The following is a 26,125-nucleotide window of genomic DNA, read 5'->3' on the forward strand; positions in this document are numbered from 1 at the left end:
CCGTCGGCGCCGGCGCGGTGAGAGCAGGCTGGGCAGGGCGCACGCACGCGGCTGCGGCAGCGCGGCAGCGCGGCGACCCCTGCTGGAAGCCGTGCCTCGGAGGACTACTTGGGGAGAGCTGCCTGGAGGACAAGCCCAGCTCTGAGCTGAGCCAGAAGTTAGCGCCCTGTGCTTCCACAAGGTTGAAGAGAGCTTTCTTTTTCTTTTTAATTGCTTAAGTAATTTAATTTTTATTGACCTATATTTGATGCATAGTACTATGTATAAATTACAGGTGTACAATATAGTAATTCACAATTTTTTTTAATGCTAAACTACCTTTCTACTCGTTTAGTCAGTATTTATTGAGTACTATTGTAGGTGCTGGAATGGTAAAATATTAAAAACCCTGCTTACTAGAGCTTATAGTCTATTGAGGGAGAAGTTAATAAACATATAAGCAAACGTATGTGAGATGTTCATAAGCATAATGAAGGAAAATAAAACAGGATAAAGAGGGAGAGATGGAGCGATGTGTGTATGTATGCGCATGTGTAAAGTATTTTGGGTGAGTTGATCCAGGAAGGACTCTCTTTGATGAGGTAATATTCGAACCGAGATCTGAATGAAGTGACTTTAAGCCATGAGGGTATCTGGTAGTGTCAGAGCATACCAGGCAGAGTCAGTACTGTGGTCTCCAGTCTATCACTGTCATCCTATGGCCAGTCAAGCCAAACTCTTCTCTGTAGAAGTAAAGTAAGGCACGTACTATCGTACTTCCAAGTGTTTGCGCATGTTATTCCGTCTACCTGGAATTCACAATTTTTAAAGGTTATACTCCATTTTTAGTTACTATAAAAATATTTCCTTTATTTCCCACCTTGTACAATATATATTTTTGGCTTATTTTATATCTAATAGTTTGTCTCTTAAGTCCCTCCCCCTACCCTCTCCCCACTGGTAGCCAATAATTTGTTCTTTATATCTGTGGGTCTATTTCTTTTTTGTTATATTCACTAGTTTGTTGTATTTTTTTAGATTCCACATATAAGTGATATCATTCGGAATTTGTCCTTCTCTGTCTGACCTATTTCACTTAGTATAATGCCCTCTCAGTCCATCCATGTTGTAAATGGCAAAATTTCATTCTTTTTGTGTGTGTGTGTGGCTGAGTAGTTGTATATATGTATCACATCTTGTTTATCCTGGTGATGGACACTTAGGTTGCATCCATATCTTGCCAATTGTAAATAATGCAGCTGTAAACATTTGGGGGTGCATGTTATCTTTTTGAATTAGTGTTTTTGTTTTTTTCAGATATATACCCAGGAGTGGAATTAGTGGGTCATATGGTAGTTTTATTTGTAGTTTTTTGATAAATCTGCATACTGTTTTTTACCGTGGCTGCACCAATTTTCATTCCCACCAACAGTGTACAAGGGTTCCTTTTTCTTCACATCCTCACCAACATTTGTTATTTGTGTTCTTTTTAATGATAGCCACTGTGACAGATGTGAGGTGATATCTCATTGTGATTTTGATTTGCATTTCCCTGATGATTAGTGATGTTGAGTATCTTTTCATGTACCTGTTGGCCATCTGAATCTCTTTGGAAAAATTTCTATTCAGTTCTTCTGCCCATTTTTTAATCAGGTTGTTTGTATTTTTGATGTTGAGTTGTATGAGCTGTTTTATATGTTGGATATTAACCCCTTATGGGTCGTGTAATTTGCAAATATTTTCTGCCATTCACTAGGTTGCCTTTTCATTTTGTCAGTGGTTTCCTTTGCTGTTCAAAAACTTTTCCATTTAATTAGGTCCCATTTGTTTATTTTCGTTTTTATTTCCTTTGTTTTAGGAGATGGATCCAAAAAAATATCGCTGCAATTTTGTCGAGAGTGTTCTGCTTATTTTTTTTTTAGTTTTATGATATCCAGTCTATTTAAGTCTTTAATCTATTTTGAGTTTATTTTTGTATATGGTGTTAGAGAATGTTCTAATTTAATTCTGTTACATGTAGCTGTCAAGTTTTCCCAGCACCACTGATTGAAGAGACTGTCTTTTGTCCATTATACATTCTTGCCTCCTATGTCATTGATTAATTGATCGTAAGAGCATGGGTTTATTTCTGGGAAGAGAGCTTATTTTAATGCAATGGGCCTTGGGTTTTTCTGGGATCACCAACCCCTTTGAACATCTTTGAGAGTTGTGGATGTTGTCACCAGAAAAATGCACACACCAGAGTTTACTGACAATAAGGGAAGTTCAGAACATCCTTTCAAGAATAAAGCAATTAATAGGGGTGGGTATAGCTCAATGGTAGAGCACATGCTTAGCATGCATGAGTTTCTGGTTTCAATTCCTGGTACCTCCATTAAAAAAATTTTGTATATATATATATATATACACACACACACATAAAGTTTTGAAAAAAGAGAATAAAGCAATTAAAAAGATCAACTGAGTCCAGCTTACTGGTCAGGCCATGGGTGATTAGATGGCAAAACAAGCAAACAAACAAAACTCAACTCTGGGATTTGCAGATGTTGACTACTATATATAAAATAGATAAACAGCACATTTCTACTGTATAGCACAGGGAACTATATTCAATATCTTGTAGTAAACTATAATGAAAAGGAATATATGTATGTATATGTATGACTGAAATATTATGCTGTACACCAGAAATTGGCACAACATTGTAAACCGACTATACTACAAGAAAGAAAGGAAAAAAAAAAAAACCCCAACTCTGAAAATACTGCCCTTTTGTGACATGAAAAGATGAACCAGAAATTAAAGGAAGAATTTCTAAGGGACCGTCTGTTTCAAGAAGTTTCATACATGTTCTCATTAATACTCGTGGGGATACATGCTCTGTTAAATTAAATTTTTTTGTTTTCAGAGCATCCTCCCTTCCTTTTCCCGTCCTGTTCACCAGCTCTGCATCGCACACACTTTCACTTCACTGCTTCATAAAGAGGCTGCTTCATTGCATTTGTGCAGTAGGCAAAGGCAGTTACACATTGTCTCAGGCGATGAAGTGATAGAGCTTCATATATCAATTCAGTTTATGCTGTTGACATTTTACACAGGCGATATGCACTTGCATTTACCAGTTTAACTCATTTGTAAAAGACTACAGATATATTGTTAAATCTGCCAGTAATAGGAGTTAATTAGTATTATTAGAAACTGACAAAATTGCTATATGATTATGCGTGATTATGGAATGAGGTAAAAGAATACAGTGATATTGGATTACATATAACCAACTTAGTCACTGGCCTTTAAAAAAATTTCATTAGATGAACCAAGTTGATTTTTAACTTAAGAATGTTAATTAATATTAAAAAACTACTGTGAGATTAACAAGTAGTATGTATGTATACACATATTTGTGATTTTTAATTTTTTTCCACAGAAACCTGCCCCTGCTATAGTGCATTGTGGGGATTGTAGTTTTCACTGGTTTAGACCACCTAGTGGACTAAGTTTTCGTTTGGTCACAGGGCTGCACTAGGTCAGACCAAAAGGCATTGAGAGTCGAGCTAGGAGTTAAGCCTGCAAGTCTGAGCTCCATCTTTTAATTTAGCTCAAGTACTTACTCTTACATAAAGGGATGAGTAAATCAAAGCACTTTGGGTGGGGACCTATAGGCGAGTTTTAAGTTATTTTTTAATGCAGCGGAGCAGCCACATTTTTCATACTCTGAACATTGTTACGGGCTTTATTTTCTTTTATTTTCTCTTACAATTTACTACTTATTTATTAATTTGCTTAAGTGGAAAAAAAACTACCTGGAGAAGAAAGTTCTTTCCACTGCTTCACCTTACTTATCCCAAACCTCAAGGTTAGTTAGTAGCCGAAGAAAGATATTTTAAGAGCAAAAACTACTTATAATATTCCATAGTGTTAGTATACCCTTCTTTCTTTTTTTCTTTCTTTCTTTCTTTCTTTTTTCTTTCTTTTTTTCTTTCTAAAATTGAAGTATAGTTGATTCACAACGTTATGTTAAGTTTCTGGTATATAGTATAGTGATTCAGTTATACATATATGTGTGTGTATATACTTTGTCATATTCTTTTTCACTATAGGTTATTACAAGCTATTAAATATAGTTCCCTGTGATATACAGTAAGACCTTGTTGTTTATTTTGTATATAGTAGTTTGTATCTACTAATCCCAAACTGCTTTCCCCCTTGGTAACCATAAATTTGTTTTCTATGTCTGTGACTCTGTGAGTCTGTTTTTGTTTTGTAAATAAGTTTATTTGTGTCCTGTTTTTAGATTCCAAATATAAGTGATACGTGATTTGTCTGTCTGACTTAGTTCACTTAGTATGATAATTTCTAGATCCATCCTTGTTGCTGCAAGTGTCATTATTTACTATATGTAAATGTATTTTGTATTCTTCTTTTCATGGACTATGACTTCTTTCTAGGTTTTGTTTGTTTTTGTTTTTGATATAATGGAAAATGTGCTCATGAATAGTCTTTTATCTTTATTTTTTAAATTCATTTTATTTATTACTATTTTTTAACAGGAGAAAAAGTTTGACAACATATATACATGGGAGATACCAAGAAAAACTGAGCAACTCACTAAAATGGTTGAAACCCCCACCTTAAATACTATCTTCAGCTAAAGACAAAAGATGATGTTGAGAGTGGGGAGAGTCAGTTATGGGAAGTTACCAGGAAAAGCACAGTAAACAAGGGTGCTTGTGATGCAGATTTAAGTCAGTGCCTTCTCCATTGACAAGAGTTTCTAGAGATTTGGTCATCTTTCTCTTCCAGACACCCTTACAAATGGAGATTTCCTTTACAAATGTAAATGTTTCTAACAAAAGGGCTACTGCTATTTGGTTTTCAGAGCCCTTCCCAGGCCTGCCATTTCTCAGAAAATAACCAGTTTAAAACAATTAATATGCCAAAAAGACATTTTGGGGTGGCAAGTTTTGCTCCCCAGTGCTACCACCTTTGAAACATCTTTTAAGAAGTTTCACAGTCAGGAAGCTGAGTTGGCAGATTGCTTCATGTCACTGAACCAGCCTCTTAGTCCTGACAGTAGGTCAGTTCAGTTACTCATTTCAAAAGGTGGTGATGCAAGTGGGCTCTCAAAGTTAGGCCTGTAGAGCACAAGCAATTATGTATTTAATAAGAGGCATTTCTATGGAGACAAAAGGTAAAAAATGGTTAATGGTTGGAGCAAAGTACAAAGCCAGTCTAAGTCTGAAGGGCAGTCAATTGAGAGAAAATTTCTAGGTGGTGTCAAAGGATGTTTTGCAGTTTGAATCTGATGATGTTATTGACTGCTCTGGTGAACTTCCTGAGTGGCTTGCATATCAATAGACATGAGGCTGTGGTAGCGATCTTGTTACTGAATTGGTTGAATGGACCTGCACCGGGTCCTAGCCTGGGGAGGTTCTGTTTTTCAATGGGATCCTCTCAGCCAATAATGAAACCAATGCTGAGACTGGAACAGCACAAGCTTTATCCAATGGCCAAAGAATGGAGAAACAGGAACCTTATTCACAAATCAATTTCTCAACCCAATTCTGGCAAAGACACCAAATATATAGGAGGGCTGAGGTATAGGGAAGGAATTAGAAAGAGTGGGAGGAATATTCATGAGTTATCTGAGAACAAGGGTATGGTTTGGACCTGGAACTGATGCAGCTCTCCTTTTCAGTTCTTGTATGGACTTTTCTGGTTATTGTCATGGCAGTTGTCAACTGTCATGGCACTGGTAGATGTGTTATTTAGCATGCTAATATATTACAATGAGCATATAATGAGGCCCAAGTTCAGCTGGAAGTCACATCTTCCACAATCTTGGTCCTAGTTGGTTCTAACCAGTTCTTGTTTTTTTCTCTTTACAGCTTCCTCCTGAAATTTGGAGAAGAGTAACTGATTTCTATAGAAGGGAGGGGCAGGGGTGTGATTCTGGGGCAAAAGCCCTGGTAACAATTTCTCAAGTTTTATCAGCTTCAGTTTGCAGGGCTTCATGATAAGGGCAGCTTTGGTTTTCAGTGATTCCAAGTTGAAGTGGGAGAAAAATTGGAAATACTAGTTTGGAGAGTTGTAGTCAAATATCAGAGGAAACTAGAATTCAGGTTCCAGTCCAGTTTACAGGAAAACAAAACCTTAAAAGATGATTAACAGACTAAATCTAGTATACACAACTGTGTTTTATAGTTTCTGCCGAAATACTTTCTCAATAATCACCCTCATGTCTACCAAAGTAAATTAAGATTAATTTGTTTGCAAAATAAGTTTAGTTTCATTAAACTTGGCCCAATTATTTATGTGTCCAGCAAGAATAGCAAATGACCATATAGGTTCTTTTGAATTTGCTTTGCGGGAAAGTTTTGTAAGGAATCTGCAGATTGAAATTTTAAATGCCTCTTGGGGCCAGGAAGTTATGGCAAGAACTTACCATCAGACTCACCAGTAATACCTATGGATTGAGATGAATTCCTCTTTTCTTGAGGTCCCCCAAATATACTGAGGTTCCTGTGCCTGCCAGGAAGTGATCTTCCTTACTTACTTGTTACGACTGTTAGGAACCCTGTAAGCAAGGTACTGGGTTGTTTTACCAAGAGGCAATGTGGCTTCATAATGTCACTCTTAGTTTCTTAAAGCTGTCTGGTCATATTTGATTCTGTGCATGTTTTTCTCAAACATAACATTCCAGCAAAGCTTTGACAATATAACCAATGTTTCCATTTATGTCTTGTTAGGAGAAGAACAGATTCTTAGTGAACTTGATACTAGCAGAACAACTGTGGGGTCCTCCCTGGTACACATCTTTCCGTGTTTCCCCATTTCTCTTTTGAAAGAAATAGGCTTCATTCAATCTCCTTGACCTCCCCTGAGTTCCAAGGGGCAGATTCAAACAGTTGCTAATCAGGGAAGGGAAGGAATGCAGAAATAAGGGAGGAACAATCAAGAAACAATAGTGTAGCCTTCGGCAGGGTCCTGGTTACCCCCTGGCTGTTGCCCCCAGGATCATACCCCTGCTCCTCCCTCAAAGAGAAACCAGTTACTCTTCTCTAAGTCTCAGGAGGCAAAGAGAAGAAACAAGAACTGGTTAGAACCTGTGAAGCCCAAGATGGCAGAGGATTTGCCTTCCAGCGGACCTTGAGCCTCATTATATGGTCGTTGTAATGCATTAGCATGCTAAGTGACACACCCACCAATGCCATGACAATTGACAATTGCCATGGCAACCACCAGAAAAGCCCATGTACAAGGATGGAAAAGAAGACGATTGGCTCCAGCATACCCCAAATGAGGACATGATGGCAGAAGCTTCCCTTAAAAGCCCGAGCCACAGCTGGAGCTGTCTCTACCAGACGTCTTGGCTGACAGCTCCCTGCTCTAACGCCTTTTCCTCGCTTGAGTGCCTTTCTTTCCTTTTCCCCATCTAAGCACTTTCTTTTTTTCCTCTTCTGAGCAATGAAGCAGCTGTTCTCTTTGTTCCTCGGCCTCTGCTGCTCGAATTCTTTCACAGCCAGTGGCAAGGACCCACACACTTCAGTGGGCTTCCTAATTTAGGGGCCCATCTATCAGCTAACAAACTTATGTAAATAACTATATTGCTATGAAAAGAATACTCACCATCCTTCATAAAAAAGAATGAAATAATACCATTTGCAGCAACATGGATGGACCTAGTGATTACACTAAGTGAAGTCAGACAAAGACAAATATCACATTTTCATCATGATTTGAAATTCATTAGTTCATTGTGTGTATTTCCCAATTAAATGGCATAAAATTGCTCATAATGTTTTTTAATCTTTTAAATTTGTAATGTATTTGTTTACCTCCTTCTTTGTTTTTTTTTCTTTTTATTGATCCACCTTACCAGAAGTTTTCGATTTTAGTAGTGTTTTTAAGTACCCAACTTTTGGCTTTAAAAAAATCCTTTTGATTGTTTCTTTGTTTTCTAATTAATATCTTTTTAAAAAAATCATTTCCTTCCTTTTACTTTTATAAATGATCAAGGCAGACCTTTGTCAAAAGCCCTTACATACTTACAGATTTTCTTTTTTCTCAACAGGAAAGGATAATGCTATGTAACAGAATGGCCTTTGACAAGTTACGGTGGTGAGATGAGGGTTCTACTGGGGGCTGTGATACCCTGAGGAGAAAGCTGTCCCTCTGCGCACAGGTGTGCCCTTGACCAGCATGCCCTCCAGCCAAGGGTGCCAGCCAGGTGACTGAAACCAACTGCAAGGTCTTCCAGACTTTCCCACCAGATTTTGTTACTGGCAGCAGCCGCCAGGCATCCAGTCTGCTTTGCCGCATGAGACAAGGGGGAAACATATTAACCAAGCCACTTCTCTCTAAGCACACACTTACACATCTTTTCATTTTGAGGAACTGACTCAAACTCTGTCTGGAACTGCAAAAAAAGTAGCTGAGGGCAGAAGCAGTGATAGCAGTTGTTCTCACAGGGTGATGTCATGATCACCAACAGTATTAGCATCGCTTGGGGATTTAGAAGTGCACAACCTAGGGTCCTTTTCCTGACCTACTAAGTCAGAAACTCTGGAGCAGGACCCAGCAATCTGTTTTAACAAGTCTTCCAGGTGATTCTGATGACACTCAGCATGGAGCATCACCGACCTAGAGCTTCAGCTGCTGTCTCCCTCTTTCTTCTTCTTCCTTCTACTTATGTCTCCCCTCCCCCCCCGCCTCCTGTCCCTCCTCCTCCTCCTTCTATTCTCCCCCTTTCTCTCTCTCCCTCCTCTCTGTCTTTCCCCTTCCCTTTTAAGAAAAAGGGACCAGCTAGGCATTCCAAGTTATACGTATGTGAGCCCAGTTGTCTCAGAGAACCGGGAAGGGGATTTAGCGTTTTTTCTCCGTGGAACATAGGAATTGCAAAGTGCTTTTTTTAACAGGTAGAAATTAGATAATCAGGCTTAGTAAACCTGATTAGAGGCCCAGATGGCTTTACAAGTCTCAGTCTTTTTAAGCACAAAAATCCTAAGGGAAAGAAGCTGAATGATTTACCCCTGACACAGGAAGCTACCCTGACAGCTCCAGCCTGAAGAACTGACAGGGCCTGTGGATGGATTGCTTTGCTCAAGTGAGGCCTTTTCCCATTCTTCTTTAAAATTTAGAACAGAGGATTTCCCTCTGGGGAACTTAAATGTTTGCAGTGTGGCCCTCTGACTCCTGGGTTGGAATTTACCTGTCATCTATAATTCTCTGGGGAAAACTGGAACCCACGTGAGTGCATAAGGCCGTGTCTGCCCCCGCACTCTGGGAAGGGGTATAGGGGTCCTCCCGCCAACTGTCCGTCCAGAGGACTTGCTGTGAACTGAGCCCAAAGGTGCACATTCAAGGAGCCTTGAGCTGTCAGCCTTCTATCATCTGGTCCCTCTTGCCAGGTTTACAGGTGAGTAAAATGAAAAACAGAAAAGGTAAGGAAGTTCTTAAGATTACCTAGCTTGTCAGTGGCTGAGTGTTTGGCTTTTTGTACAGAAAAATTATAATGAGGTAGAACTTCCCTACAAAGTTGTGGGTTAACGATCGTCTGAAGCTGTGTTGTCCAATTTAGTCTACTAGCCACATGTGGTTTTTGTCAATTAATTAAAATTAAAAATTCACTTCCTCATTTGTACTTACCACGTTTCAAGAGCTCAGTAGCTGCATTTGGCTAGTGGCTACCATATCAGCAAGTGCAAATATAGACTATTTCCATCACTGCTGAATGTTCTGTTGGATGCACTGGTCTAACGTGGTCTATTGTTGTCATGTTATATGTTAACACAAGTCACATGTCATTTGAATCATCCACTTGTTTCTGAAAGATATAGCTAAGGAAGGAGGGTCATGGTCAGATCTCATCCAGCAGACTGAACTAAAATGAAAGGAATACTCTGAGATATTCTAGCTAGTTGCTACATGTCTGTGGTTTACATGTGTAAATAGTACCTGTGTACATTCATTCATTCAATTGTTCTTAATTTTTAAATTTGCCTTAAAAATTAAAAAAAAATTCTTCTAGCGGGTAGGTAATTGTGTTTATTTAGTTTTTAATGGATGTACTAGGGATTGAACCAAGGGCCTCATGCATGCTGAGCACTCACTCTACCATTGAGCTATACCCTCCCCTCTAATTATTCTTTCAGTCAGTGTGCATGTATTACATCCCTACCATGCTCTAGGCACAACGTAAGTGCTGGGATACTGCGCTGTCCATGAGGAGCTGCCATCTGAAGGAGACAGACACAAGAGCAGATCGTTGTAATGTGACAAGATATGTTTTTTTTTTCTTTTGTTTTTTGTTTGTTTTTTATGGGGGGGCGCAACTAGATTTATTTATTTATTTTTAATGGAGGTACTGGGGATTGAATCCAGGTGCCCACCCACTGAACTATACCTTTCCCCCTACAAGACATATTTTAATATGTGTGATGATATGGAGGGTTTCTGGAGACAGAAAGAGGAAGTAAACTTGCTGGGCCTGGAAGGATTTGATAAAGCTTCACAGAGAAGGTGACATTTAAGCAGAAGCTTGCACGATGGGTAGGAGTTTGCTGGTGAATTAAGGCACCCCCATCCCTGGGAACAGCATGTGCAAAGGTACAGAGGCATGAAATCGCTGGTGTGCTGGGACGTGAGAAGGGCCACATGCTGGGGAGGGGGACACTGGGTGGCTAATTAGGGCCAGGGGGCAAAGGTGGTGTGCATCTTACCAGCAAGTTTGAACTATACCTAGGCATTAATGAAACCCCTTAAAAAACCAAGTTCCTGTGCAGAGTTTATGATTAACCTCTCTACCCAAAACTGTATTCCCTGGCTTGTCTCTTCTGACCTCAATCCTGTGCTCACAGTGTTCCATCACTAACACGCAGGGCAAGCATACAACGAGAGTTAGAGGACTAAAGCTGCTGTTGTTGATAGCATCGATAATGTACAGACTCAGGTTGTTCCTCCAGGGTAAGATGACCTCACAGACAAGACTCATAAACTGTAGGCATCCTGACTCCCAAAACTACAATTAAGAAATGTCACAAATTAACCCTGGCTTCTTTGTTCTTCCCCTTTAGAACATCTCCAACTCTGACCAAACTGGAGTGGACCTGAGGTTTGTCTCCCACTCCCTTGCTTGGCACCCTGCAATAAGTCCTTGCTTTGCTGCAAACACCTGCTGTCAAGGTTTGTCTTTCTGCACTGTGGGCACACAAGCCCATTACTCAGTTACATTAAGGGTTAAGTAGTCTCTCTTCTACAGCTTTAATATGTTAGATCCTATTAAAACCTCTGGTGTGTTGTATAGTTGAAGGTTATGCGACAGGGTATGTTAGGTGCTTAGCACTGCGTCTAGCTCTTGGGGGAACTCAACAAATTAAAAAAAAAAATTTTCCAGACCTTTTGGTGGCCGGGGCATTTAGGTTTATTTATTTATTGATTTTTAATGGAGATACTGTGGATTGAACCCAGGACCTCGTGCATGCTAAGCACACACTCTGCCACAAAGCTACACCCTTCCCACTGCCATAGATCTTAATTCCTGTCTCTTTCATTTGCCTGTTGGCTTCACTTTTAAGTTGCTTCTTACCTGCTTGTCCACGATGTATTTCTCAGTCTCTAGGAGTGACTGACTTCTCATTTCCCTGCTATTAAGTCTGACAGAATCTCACTCTCCTATCTATTATGAGCTCACCGATGTGGTCCTTTCAACAACAGTTAAACTGTCTCTGATTTGCCTGCTTTCTCTCTCAGCTGGGCTTTTCTCATCCCTTTGCGATATACGACCTTTCTGTATATGACTTTACAAAGGATGTCTCTGTTCTATCTATTACTGTCCATGGTATCTATCATAAGACATTATAAGTGGATAATTTTCAGAAATGGCTTCATTTTTAAAAAGGCTTCTCTGATTTCTGAATGACTGTAGGGACCTCAGGTATGAGTAAATGTGCCAGGCTGATATTGCTCTTAATTCTGATGGAGTGAGATTAGCAGGCACCCAGTTCATCCTCCGTCACTAACATGCAGGGCAAGCATACAAATTGGAGGCATATTCCAAGTGTCTAAGTATTTAAAAGTTATAAATCAAGCTAACAACTATTAAATAAAGTATACTTTACCCTCCTACATTGATTAATATACCTTCCTAATGACAAAAATAAAGCATGGTTTTTATATGACAGGAAATTGGTGAAATTTGACTAAATCTAATTATTATTGTACAAGTCTGCTGATGGGCTACCGATGTTTGGATGAGACCAAAAAAAAAAAAAAAAAAGACATGTATAATCCATAAATGTTTCTGTAAATCTATTTTTCTTACTTTCACTTAAGCAAAATTACCAATTCTGTTGTTATAATCAAGATTTTTGGCAATGGTCTAGAGGATTAAAAATGAAAATATAGTTGTATTCAAATATTATTCAACTAAGTTTTCATTAAACTGTATATAAAATTAATCAAACAGTAGAAAAATTTAAATTAATGTATGTGCTTGAAAGTTATTTTTCTTCAAAAAGTCAAAATTATCTGCTAAAATTTAAAAGTGGAGAGCAAATTATGAATGAATATTAGCCTTTTAAATTGAAATTCTTTAAAGAATCTTAAATTTATTGTTTGAAAATTTTAAATACAATAGAATAGTTTAGTAAGATCAAAGCAATTTAAATTCTTGCATTCAGCGTCCTCTGGTTTCCAGTATAAGGAGATGACATCATGCTTCATGCACTTTACAGCAAGTTAGTGAGTATGAAAATTGATATTTCATATGGCAAGATACTTCTCTGTGGCTGTGGGCACTTGTTGGGTACCACCCCAGGTCATGAGACCCTCCAGAGCTGCAAATTGCAGCAGGAAGAGAAGCAACTTCTGGCGCCAGAGAAATTATAATCCACCATGTGGGAACCTACTACATTTACATATGTCAGAGGAAGAATTGACAAGTTACTTCAGTTTTCTCTCATACCTAAATGTTTGTGCCATTCACCTCTTCCCACAACCTGAGGCAATGTCCATCTTCCACTTTGGCAGTGGCCCAACCCACCGACCATCCTGGCATTTGAACTCAGGTGATTTTTGAGGACAGAGGGTAAGAGATGTGAGAAGCATTTGGCGTTATTCACAGAGTGGATGCATCCTGGTGGCACAGATGTGCATGCTCTGGCGGCCCCCCTAACCTGGGTCTAAGGGTGGGCCTAGTTGTGCCTCCACCTTATGCCTCACTCAGTTCTGGCTGTTCTAACAGAATTCCATAGCTGAGCTGACTTATAAACAACACATTTATTTCTCACAGCTCTGGAGGCTTGGAAGTTCAAGTTCAAGGCGCTAGCAGATTCGATTTCTCCTGCTTTCTGGTCCATAAACAGCCCTCTTCTTGCTAAGTCCTCATGTGGCAGAAGGGGTGAGGGACTCTCTGGGGTCTCTTTATAAGGGCACTAATCCCTAATCACCTCATTACTTCCCAAGGCCCCGCCTCCAAATACCATCATGGTGGAGGTTAGGTTTCAGCATACTGAAGGATGGCAGAATAGGCCACCATAAAATACACCTCTGTGTCATAAAGACTATTTTGAGAAACAGCAGACACATGAGAAGCCCTGAAAACAGAAGTAATCTTTTTGTAAGGGAAATATGTATTTATGAAAAAAATCATTATTTGTGAGGGTGACTCCCTCCCTGTACCTGGAAGAGAAGGCTGGCTCTGAACTGCTAGAGATTCTTGTCAGTGGAGAAGGTACCTACTTTTCCTGGTCACCTATCCATAACCAGCCTCACCTACACCTTGTTTTTGATTTAACTGAAGATAGTATTTAAGCCTGAATTCTAGGCCATCTCCTTGAGAATTATTGATTTTTCCCCTGGGTCTCTCCCATGTGCCCATGGAGTATGCATGTTTAAAAACCAAAAACAGAAACAAAAACCCCTCCTTTTTCCTTTTTTTCTTGTTAATCTGACTTGTTACAGGGGCCCCAGCCATGAACTTAGAATGATGGAGAAAAAAAATTTTTTTCCTCTCCAAAAATTTTAAGAGGAGACATTCAGTCTACAGCACCCTGGGGTCTGGAATTTTGTTTATTACTAATCTATTAGCTCAGATCTAGGCAATAAACAAACAAACAAACAAACAAATAAATAAATAAATAAATAAATAAATAAATATTAGCCTCTTAGGATTGTTTGGTGAGAGGTGAGTGAGTGGGGGAGGTGATGGTATCATAACCATCAGGATGCTCTTTGTATTAGATGATTTACAAAACGTTACCCTTTCTACTGCAGGAATGTAATGAGTGAGGACGTTTGTGTAAGTCGACCATCCTTCCCATTTCGTTACCTCCTCATCCCATAAAATCAAATTAGGCACTATCATTTCTGCACCCTGGGTTCCAGTGTACATTTTATGAATCTTATATTTCATCTGACTGTGAGTAACTGATGAAGAAGTAGGAGATAATTTTGTGCTACCAGTTATGGTCACTGAGGGAACCACAACACGGGAGTTTTTTTCTTCCATTTCACCAGAACCAGGGATGTCCCTATAGCTTTGGGTTTTGATGGGAGGAGGGGTTACCTCGGGCCACACTGATGCACACTAAGGACAGACCTTCCCATCCCAGACTCGAGGGCTTTTGGGGACTCAGAAAGGGGAAATAACTGATTAATTCATGTCTACATATATAATTACGTCCATTGAGGAGATTAAACTCTCAAATTTGTGGGATCTGTTTACTGTGTCGAAACAGCCCTGACTCTGGCAAGGCTGCTACATGGCTTTTGTGTGTGTGTGTGTGTGTGAGTAAAAATAGATTTATTCAGAGAGATGCACACCCCATAGACAGAGCATTAGGCTGTCTCTGATGGCGATGTGAGAGATCTAGGAGATACACATTCCATTGGCAGAATGTGGGCTGAGGCTAGAGGCAGCCTCAGAACATAGGGTCTTCTAGGAAAGTGAGATCCTGCATGGCTTTTGATGCCCCTGGGTTTCTGCTCTGCAGAACGCCTCCAGCCCCTGCTGAGGCTGACTAGCCCATGGTAGGGCATTTCCCCTCTAACATTTGCTGCTAGATATGCTGAGCTGAAAATGAAAGGGGAATATTCATAGTGAAATATCCAGGAGGCAGATGGGAAGGTGGGACTGGAAATTCCTGCAAAAAGTCAGGATAGGTTTGGGGCTGTCCTTAGGTGACAGGGGGAGACATGAGAACAGATGCATGCGTATTATCATGTGAACAGCTGAGCTTAGTGCTTATTTGCACATGTAGTTAACATTTGAACTCAGTGCTGTGCAGTGTGGAGAGTTGAGAGGAGCTGGGGTGAGCCCATTGGCTTGCAAGTGGGACGCCCAGGCTTTAGTAAAGAAGTGGTCCATCTGCAGACTCCTCTGACTGCCAGCTGATGCTCAGGGTTGTTACAAGATAAACTGAGGCACAAAATCGTGACTCATTTCTTAAGAAAACATCATCACTTCATGAAACATCCACTCCAACTGGGCAACGCCAAACCAGAAGTGGTTAGGAGAGCTCCTAAAGGCAAAACTTTTAGAGAACAGATGCAGAAGCAAAGCAAAGCAGTTATTTGATTGGCGATATAGCATATGGTTGCCTTATTTGGGAAAGCCTCGTTGGCTATTTGTAATGGGCTGTCCTTAGGTTTCCATTTCATAACCTTGAGGCATTTACAGGCTCAGGTTTTGGTCTGCTGATGTAGGCTGCCAAGACATAGAGCCACCTCAGTCTAATGGCCTCCCTGTTTAATCAATTTAACAGGGATCAGATCCCCTTCACACAGGGGTCCCTCACACTGGGGTCAAGGGGGAAACTGGAGAATTGCTTGGGAAGTATCCTCTTCATCCCTCCTCTGAGCCTCTTGTTTCTGGTAAAATGTCACGCAAGGATCGATTCTTTGTGTTGCTGGGCTAAAGTGGTCCTGCTAGGAATCGAGGGGAAGAGTATGAGATGACTTACCAAGGTATCTTCCTGGGAGCCCTCTGATATTATGGTCACCCAACCCTTCTGTAAATTGCCTTTGTTTAGTTCTTTCTCTCAGCCTATAGGACTTCTCCAATAAGCCAGGGCAAGTGTGAAATAGAAAATTATAAAAACAAATGCAGAACTGTTTTCCAGACTTTCCTTGCTTTGAGGATCCAGATTTGAAATGAGAGTAAGTTCTTTACCTATTAAAAAAGACAAAATGTTTTTAACCTTCTTTATTTTTATGCTTCCAGTTCTTTTGAGTTTGAGTTTGAGTTGTCTATACAAACACATGGTTGCTTATACCAGTGTTTGGGTATCCTGGAATTCCCAGGTCTCTGGGTTTAGTTGTGATGAGTAGTGCTGTCCAATATGGCAGCTTTGAGCACTTGAAATGTGGCTGGTCTGACCTGAGATGTATTATAAGTGTAAAATACATAGTGGATCTCAAAGACAGTACTGTGGTGAACAGATTCTAAGGGGTCTACCAAAATCCCTGCCTCACAGCTTTGTGGAATTGCCTTCCCTTTGAACGTGGGTGGGACCTGTGACTCGCCTCTAACCGACAGGATATGGCAAAGGTGATGGGATGTCACCTCCACAGTTACATTATATACATAACTTCCATCTTGCCAGTAGACTGTTTCTATGGACTCTCCCTTGCTGGCTTTGATGAAGTAGCCTACCATATGGAGAGACCTGGAACTGGGAGTGGATTCCAGCTAACAGCCAGCAGCAAGGTGAACCCCTTAGTGTGACTGCCCACCAAGAACTGAATCCTGCTAACAACCATGTGAGCTTGGAAGTAGATTCTTTCCCAGTCGAGCCTTAGGTGAGACCCCCTCCCTGGTTGACACCTTGATTCTAGCCTTGTTGATTGAGAGGCCTTGAAGCAGAGAACCCACTAAATCATGCCCAGATTCCTGACACAGAGAAACTATGAGATAATAAGTGTGTTGCCAGGTTTGTAGTGACTTATTACACTATAATTGATAACTCATATGGAACCCCCAAAGAACGTAAACTGTCTCATCAGTAATTGTTTAATATTGAGTACATGTTGAAATGCTAACATTTTGGATATATTGGGTTAAATAGAATATCTTACCAAAATTAATTTTACCTGTTTCTTTCTACTTTTCTTATGTGGCTACTAGAAAATTGAGAGTTTAAAATATGTGGCTTGCGTTATATTTATATTGGCAGCACTGGCATAGAACCCATGGAGACAAGGGTTTCATGTAGCTTACACAGCCCAGCAGGCTGGGGGGAGTTGGTTGTTACATCCTTAGTGTCACCCTGTCACTTACTGGGCTATGCTATTGAAACAGAAAGAGTCTATCACATCTGGAAAAGAATGATTCTCCCTTTTGAAGATAGGGGAAACTGTTGTATAATTTTTGCCCAAAGGTGAAATCTGCTTAGTCTTCTTACTTTTGGATGCTGCCTTCAGGGTTTAATTTGCTTCAAATTAACAGCAGGAGGTGGCAGGTGCAATTAAAGGGAAAAATTGCAAATTAAGCATTATATTTTGAACTTCCTTATTTGTAATGGCAGCTACACATGCAGAGAATAAGGTCTAATTATTTTGAATTATTTGTTTACTCGTGTCTTATGTATGCCTTTTACTGATTAATACTTTACAACTTGGGCTATACCCTTTATTGCTAGTTAATAAAGCTATACTGCCATGACTAGTGATTTTAAACTCTAGCAGATTCTTTCAAGGCATACCCCCTCTGAAGCATCTGATTTCCCCCAGACATGTGCTCTCAAAGACTCCCCTGGGAATTGCTGCTGTCCAGAGCTACTGATGCTAATGTAGGTTGCAATGATCCTCTAGCACATTGGGGCAGAAAAAAGTGCTGAGAGTAACTAAAAGGTAACTAAGACATTTGGGTACCCTAGGCAGGGTAACTAATTGTTGTGCCTTTAATGTTCTAAAATATTTCTACCTTTCTTTGGAGGAGAGCTTGAGAAATTTAAGGAAGAGAGAGGGACTCCCAGTGGCAGCCCTTTTCAACATGATCTCCCATTATCTCAAGCAAATTAGCCAGCAAAACAAAACAAACAACAAAACAGATTAACAGTTGGATATGACTTCATTCAAGTACTTCCCAAGTGTATATCAAATATTTCTTCAAACCATATACAGAATTCTCTGGAGAGGATTTTTTTTTTAACTGAGTTATAGTCAGTTTATAATGTTGTGTCACTTTTTGGTGTACAGCACCATCTTTCAGCCACACATGAATATACATACATTCACTTTCATACTCTTCCTTACTGTGAGCTACAGTACTACAAGATACTGAATACATCTCCCTGTGCTATACAGTATAAACTTGTTTATCTATTCTATATATACCTGTCAGTATCTACCAATCTCGAACTCCCAGTCTATCCCTTCCCATCCTCCTCCCCCCCTGGCAACCACAAGTTTGTATTCTATGTCTGTGAGTTTGTTTCTGTCTTATATTTAAGTTCATTTGTCATCTTTTTTTTTTTTTAAAGATTCCACATATGAGCAATCTCATATGGTATTTTTCTTTCTCTTTCTGGCTTACTTCACTTAGAATGACATTCTCCAGGGCCATCCATGTTGCTACAAATGGCATTATGTTGTTATTTTTAATGGCTGAATAGTATTCCATTGTATAAATATACCACAACTTCTTTATCCAGTCATTTGTTGATGGAAAGTTAGGTTGTTTCCATGTCTTAGCTATTGTAAATAATGCTGCTATGAACATTGGGATGGAGGTGTCTTTTTGAATTAGGATTCCTTCTGAATATATGCCCAGGAGTGGGACTGCTAGGTCATATGGTAAGTCTATTTTTAGTCTTTTGAGGAATTTCTATACTGTTTTCCACAAAGGCTGCACCAAACTGCACTCCCACCAACAGTATAGGACGGTTCCCTTTTCTCCACACCTGGAGAGGATGGTTTTAAAAAAAATATTTTCTTTCTCATTTTACTTCTGGTGGTTTGTAGGGTTTCTTGCAGATTGGTATGCTTGGCACTGTCTAGCAGTCCTCACTCTTCATTTGACACTGGTCAGTCATAAGCATACATACAAGAGATGCACTCAAATGAATCTTTAATGAGCAAGTGTTTCTTAATCTGTAAAAAGTTTCTGCAATACATAAGAATACAATTGGAAGAATCTTTTACCTGGTTTAAGAACTTGTTAGCTTGACATCCAAAGATAGTGGAAAACTGAGACCTATTTGAAATAGATTCTAACTTCAAGAATATACTTGAACCAGGATGTATTGCCCTTTTGAGGCTGAAAATGATTAAGAGGAACAAGTTCATGCCCCAGGGTACCATATCCTGTAATCATGAAGTGTGTAGTAGAACTCCAGGATTGAAGAGGTGCTCCAGGTCTGGTGGCCGTGGCCTGCAGTACACGTTTAGAGTTTATGTACAGAACTGTTTTAGCCTCATGTACATAAGACTGGGTGTCAAGAGAGACCATTAAGCTTCCAGAAAGTCTGATCTCACCTTCACTCACCCAGATTTTATCATCTGCAAGTGTGTGCCCCCAAGGAGGATTTTAGGATCTGGAAGCAGGTTCTGACTGTCCTGGAAATTCTGTAGATCCCTCTGCTTTGAAGCCTGGCTGACTGCACTGACTTGCTTCTGCATCCTTTCCATACATAAGAAAGGATGATCCAACCAAATGACAACAGAGTCCAGTGTCTCCTCACCCCGAGTAACTCTTGACACGTGTCACTTCTGTGGACAGGCAAAATGTACGTGAACAGCTCATAAAAGGACAATTCCAAATGGCTATTAAATAGCTGAAAAAGAGCTTAATCTCACTGACAGTGAAAATGTAAATAATGAGATTTTTCTCCTCTAAAATTAGAAATGTTTTACATTGTATTTCTCACGTTTAGCAAAGTTTTGTGAATTAGTCAATCTCACACAATTCTAGAGGACAATTTAGCAGTTTATTTCAAGACCCAAACTAGCATAAGAAAATAACCAGAAATGAAAATAAAACATGTGTGTTAGGATGTTTATGAGGTTGTCTATAATAGGGACAAATGTCCAGTTAGATAGAATTTTGTACAGTAATTATGAATAATGTATTTGAAGAATATGTAAGGACCAAGAAAAGTACACTAAAACCTGCCAAAAACATGTCCTGAAATAACACAAGTTCAGATACAATGTTATTGGCTCTCATCCTTATCAGCTTCCCTTTTCTAATTCTAATAGGGGCGCCCTAACGTCCTTCTGGGCTGTCGGAATGAAGAAGGAGGACAAGGCTGCGTAGGGGAACAGCAGACATCCTTTATGCGGAGACCCCAGTCTTCTCCTAGCTCCAAAAGATGCCAGAAACTGACGCCACTGTCCTGAAAGTCTTGCCAACCCCTAACCCTGAATCATCCCCATCAACATTTGGAGCCAGTAAACGCCACCAGGTGCACCAAACTGAAGTCAGGAGGAGGATCTGGGTGAATTTGGATCTTGTAGAAACCCTGGCTGGCCGTCTGCACAGGTCACCCCATTGTTTCATTAACCTTGTAGGAACGTGCCCTCAAATTTTATGATTAAATTTTTACTGTTTTCTATTGAGTGGAGAAAAACAAGATAGAGAACTTTATGTACATGTGCTCCTAATTTAGCAAAACAAACCAACAAACTTTAAATACATAGATACATATATATACAAAAAGAAAATATTAAAAAATGTATTAGTAGTAATTATTTCTGGTTAGTGGGCTATGGGTAATTTTAATATTCTTTCCTATATTTTCCAAATTTTTCTATATTGGACATATTCTTGAAATCTGAAAAAAATGTGTAAAAGATTATTGAGAGAACTTTTCTAAGTTCAGAGATCTATGTACAAATATATGGCTCTCAATGGAGAAATCCCTTTTCAACACAGCTTATTAAATTAGTCTTATTTTAATGGCTGACTATTACAAGTTATTTCTTCCTCAGAATGACATCTTAAAACTATATTGAGTGGGGAAGGTATAGTTCAAGTAGTAGAGTGCATGCTTAGCATACATGAAGTCCTGGGTTCAATCCCTAGTACCTTCTCCAAGAATAAATAAATAAACCTAATTACCCCTCCCCGCAAAAAAAAAAAACAAACCCAAAACAAAAAACAAAACTATATTAGAGGTGGGGAGGAAATAGCTCAATGGTAGAGTGCACACTTAGCATACACAAGGTCCTGGGTTCAATTCCCAGTACCTCCATTAAAAAAAAAAACAAAACTTAATTCCCCTACTCAAAAAAAACTGTATTGGATAAGATGTAAGCAGCGTCTGCTTTAAGATATTGTTGAGTGGAATCTTGAACAACTGTGTTCACAGAATTTCAGAAAGTGAAAACGTGGGTTCCTGTTTCAGGCTCAATGTAACATTTCATTAAATGGACCACTGTGTTGTAACATTCTTCAGGTTTATAAAAATATTTAATCCAATTTTCCTGGCCACTTAAAATTTTACTAATCTTTTATAGCATAAGGGACCCTGTGGCTTTAAACCTAACATAAAGTGAAGGACCAGGGAAGTAAGACTAAAAATTGTATAAGCCTGAAAAACACATAGACTTTCTCACTCTTCCAATTTCATTATTTCCAAGCAAAGGATCATTTAGGGTCCACATGCAAATGGAAAATGATGTAGCGCTCTTCTGGCCTGGAGATTCTTTTCTGTGAGGTGGAAGTGGGGTTTCATTTACACTAGAATTTACAGCATTAGGCCTTGACTCCACCTCCTGCCCAGGGATGGAGGGAAAATCTTAAAAAGCTCCCTTAGAGGGAACGGGCCAGACAGCTCAGGCCTTCCTCTGAGGCAAACGGCCCAACCCCAGTAACTCAAGGCGCCGCAGGAAGAACAAAATGAGGAAACAGATGCTTTACCAAGTGATTTCTCATTGTTTTTTCCTACTGCTCAGTTCTTCATTTTTTGTCATTTTTCCTGAAAGCTTTTTCGTGCGTGCCATCTGGGCTCGAGAGGACTGGTCTCACAGTTGTCACAAGGTGGATGAACTGTGGAAAAGTAGAATTTCTGTACCAGAACCTGTGAATGATGGCGGGAGGGCTCCAGGGGTTGGGGGAGGAGGGTGTAATTCTGAGACCGAGTCGGGTGGGGCTAGGAAAAATCAGCTTGCCACACACTTGCTTTATGGGAGTCGAATGTATTGACATTACTTTATTTCAATGATTTTATCCATCTATTTGTGAATGAATAATGTACACAATTCAAAGAGTACAAACCAGTGCGTAATGAAAAATGGGTCTGACTTCTGTGCCCTGGCCAACCTGTTTCTCTCTTCAGTAGCAAGCACTGCTAACAATTTCTTGCATATCCCTTTGGAAAGAGTCTGTCTGTCTTGCTTTTTCTTTTCTTTTTTTGAAACACAGATAGTTTTTTTTTCACTTAGGAATTTATTTGGAGATTTTTCTTTGTAGTACATATTATGCTCTTTTGCTTTTTAAAATGATTTATAATATTTCATGATATGAATATGCTGTCATCTCTTTAGTTGGGCTTCTATCTGTGGATAACTAGGTGATTTCCAATCTTTTACTGTTACAAGCAGTGCTCCAAAATACCCTGGAACATATATCCTTTTGCATTTTGGCAAGTATATTTGTGGGCTAAGTTACTAAAATTAGAACTGCTGCGTCTAAGGGGACATGTATTTTTTTGTTTTCATTTTTTGTTTTTCAGGTGGGGGGTAATTAGGTTTATTTATTTAGTTAGTTATTTTAATAGATGTATTGGGGATTGAACTGGGACCTCCCGTGCATGCTAAGCGTGTACTCTTAACCATTGAGCTATACCCTCCCCTACATGTATTTTTAATATTGATAGATGTCTATTTCCTTTCCATAATCCCCTCAACATTGATGAGAAGGCTGGTTTTGTCATTTCCTTGCCAACACAGTGCAGACACCACATTTAAATTCTAGCCAAAGAGATTAAGAGTTACTTCTTTTTAATCCCCAGGATGCGAAGAGGTAGGCAACCATACTACTCAATTTGTATTCGAAAATAGTACAATTCCTACCCTTCCCATTTGTTTTCTTGTTTGGATGAAGCTTAAGACCTGAGAGAATTTCTTCGAGAATCTCTAAAGGGAAAAAAGGAACCAGTAATCAAGGAAGCTTATTGTGGCTTATTAGCTTTATAAGGATTCAAAAATTCAGGGCTTTTATAATCAGCACAAAGGAGTTTTACGACAGTGAGAGCCGAGGGGTTTCTATGGCCAGTAGGGGGCAGCACGTCCCCACGGAGAGTCAGGCTGCGACTCCACCAGCTGCTTCAGTAAGTTCTAGCCCCAGGACTTGCAACCTACTCAGTCAAAAAAGCTCAGTTTGTTACCTTCACTGCTATCTCATGGTTGAAGCAGGATGGTGTTCCTGAGTGTAGAACAAAGCTTAGCTAAAAAACTAGGATAAATCAAAACGTTAAATGCCTGGAATTTAATGCACTTAATGGTGGCACAGAATTAGGGGGGAGAGTATTGTGAACATAAATAGGTATAGCAACATATTGTAGAATAGAGTTTAAACAAATTATTTAATTATTCCAGCCACCATTTCTGCTATAAAGCACAGAAGGAATATCCTTTATTGGATTAATTTTTATTTCATATCCCTTTTGTTGAGAAGTGCTAAGAATGTCAAATAATATCTTCTCTTCCCCTAGAAATAGGATTTATTGTTTTACCTCTGAAAGCAAATTAACCTGCTCCCTTAATATAGTCCATTCAACTAGCAAATGTTGGTTGAGTGCTTGGTGAAGAGGATATGGGGTAGGAAGCTGTGCCTCTGCTCTTGTTGGAAAAGCAGAAAACACTTGGGACCTGGGTCAGGGAACTTTGGTTCTGGCTTTAGGTGAGGCACCATAACTGGCTGTGTGGCTGAAATTACTTAACTTCTCTGTGCCTCAGAAATGGAAATGAAACTAATGTCATCTGCTTTATTGACCTCATAGGTGTACATATAAAATGCCACTTGCAAAGATGCCTGAAATAAAGAGCAGATACTATACAAATAAAATATTTTAAAAGCTACATTATAATGACTATATCCTACAGCAATAGAAGTAGCAGCTTAGTGAGTCCTTACTGTGTGCCAGGCACTTGGCTAAACATACATGTTTCCTCAGTGAAGAGCATACCCCTGTGAGGCAAGTATTATTAGCCCATCTCCAGGTGAGGAAGTTGAGGTGGTAGGAGACTGGGAAGCTCACCCAGAGTCAGACCCTTAGAATTCAAGTCCAGGTCTGACTCCAGAGTCTAGTTCTTCATCACTCACATTTCTGCATTTAGAAACTGTAGTTATTGTTCCCTTAATTTAAATGAGAACTAGCATCAAAAAGTTGAGTCACATGCTATCTTATGAAAAAATATTAGAACTGTGACTTTCCACGCACATGTCAATTAAGGGAATCAATTAGTTTCACGATCATTCCATGAAATACTTTATAAAAATGAAAATTGGCCATGTGTCTTAACAAAAATTCTAGGATAACTGATGAGAATCACAATTTAGTCTTAGGAGCCTGAGCTATTATGGGTAAAGAGAAAAGCAAACAAGTAACTATGGAAAACCAGAAGAGAAGGATGAACAGGAAGAAGGAATCACAAAAAGAAACCTAGAGGAAAGGTTCTGGCCATTTTTCTCGAGTTTCCTGTCATATGGGAAATAGAGTGGCATGGGAATTTGTAATGAGAAGTTTTCTAGGAAGGCTAAAGCCTCCTGGGTACAGAATTGCCAAAGCCCAAGTAATACCTCTTAAGGATGCCCGGGGGAACTGCTAGGCAGATGTGAAGGGCCTTGCTTTGTGAATTGTGTAGTCTCACTGGCTTGGTGATGAGGTGCCTTACCAGTTCTGGGTACTATTTGGTGCCTTGATAGTTCTTTCATGAATCACACAGCTGCAAAGAAGTTTCCTGGGACATTCAGTGCAGGAGCAAACATCACCTGAGAGCTCCTAGTGTCTGGCAGGCACTGTTCTAACACTTTATATACAATAACCCTTTAATAACTAATTAATAATGGCTCTATTATCTCCATTTTACAGATGAAGAAACTGAGGCTCCCCCCCATTTGACAGATTTTATTGTTAAATCACAGAAATTTTAGCGCAAAACAAGAGAAACAGGCTTTTTGTCTCAAGTAAGAGTAGTGCAACCAGGACTTGGACCCAAGTATTCTGGCTCTAGAGTCTCTTCTTAACCACTCCATTAGTTCATCTCTCCATATTAAGAAGGAGGAGGAGGAGGAATAGAAAAAAAAGATGAAGGACAAAATTAATGTATTCTCTGAATACACCATTTAGTTCAACAAGCAGCTTCTAGAGAACCTACTGTGGCCCCTGCCTTGGAACTAGGCACTTTTGGGCCATAGCCCACTCATGTCCTGGAAAAGGACAGGTTATTCCTATACAATGTGATAACTCTGTTAAACAGGAAAGTCTGCTGGTGCATGACAGAAATTCCTGTATTCCCATGTACATACTAAACATGGAAAGTTACTGAGTTTCAATGGCTGACCAGTAAGGCACAGACCCATTCCGTCACAAACCAACTACCATTCTGCTTCCATAAAACAAACCTTGTTTAATCAGGTTGTTCTGCAAAAGTAAAATTTAAACAAATTTACAGCCTTACTTGTTTGGTCTCTGTTGTTTGCTTTGAAGATGGCAAAACACTTGAGCAAAACTTTAGAAAGATTAAGTCCTGCAATTACAAATTAAACAAAAAATCTTCCACCAGTAAATAGTTTCTACTTTCACTGTGTGCTTGAAACTCTTCACAACAGGATGGTTGGAAAATATATTCCGCTCTAATCTTCAGAATGATGACTAATCTCCTATTTGCGCCAGTTCATTAAATTGCCTAATGGCAGCTATGGAAAAGTAAATGCCTTATTCCGAAAGCTTTTGCCCCTTAAACGCATGATGAGCAAGTGCATTGTAACAGACTAAGGGAGTGTGTCCCCAGGAGTCCCAGTGGGGCAGCGAATTCTAGAGGGATCGCCAGGGAAGTTCCTGCTTCTTGGGTAGGACTTGGGAGCAAAGCCGCGTGGGGAAGGCCGGCGGTGCCTTTAGGCCGGGGAGGGGGACCACCCTTCAGGGTGGGCTGTCGCCTCCTCGCCCCCGTCCACTAGCGGCGGCAGGGAGGAGAGCCG

At 39.7% G+C, this 26,125-nt stretch overlaps 1 long non-coding RNA gene across 1 annotated transcript; it reads left to right on the forward strand.

The window, feature by feature from the left end:
- Positions 1 to 54: 54 nt before the first annotated feature.
- Positions 55 to 21,515, forward strand: LOC116154368 (uncharacterized). Its single transcript, XR_004138247.2, has 4 exons — positions 55 to 181; positions 8,054 to 9,397; positions 10,170 to 11,163; positions 20,179 to 21,515. It is a non-coding gene; the product is annotated as an uncharacterized LOC116154368 (long non-coding RNA).
- The last annotated feature ends 4,610 nt before the right edge of the window (positions 21,516 to 26,125 follow it).

Source organism: Camelus dromedarius, chromosome 6, assembly GCF_036321535.1.
Source record: "Camelus dromedarius isolate mCamDro1 chromosome 6, mCamDro1.pat, whole genome shotgun sequence".
Lineage (NCBI taxonomy): Eukaryota > Metazoa > Chordata > Mammalia > Artiodactyla > Camelidae > Camelus > Camelus dromedarius.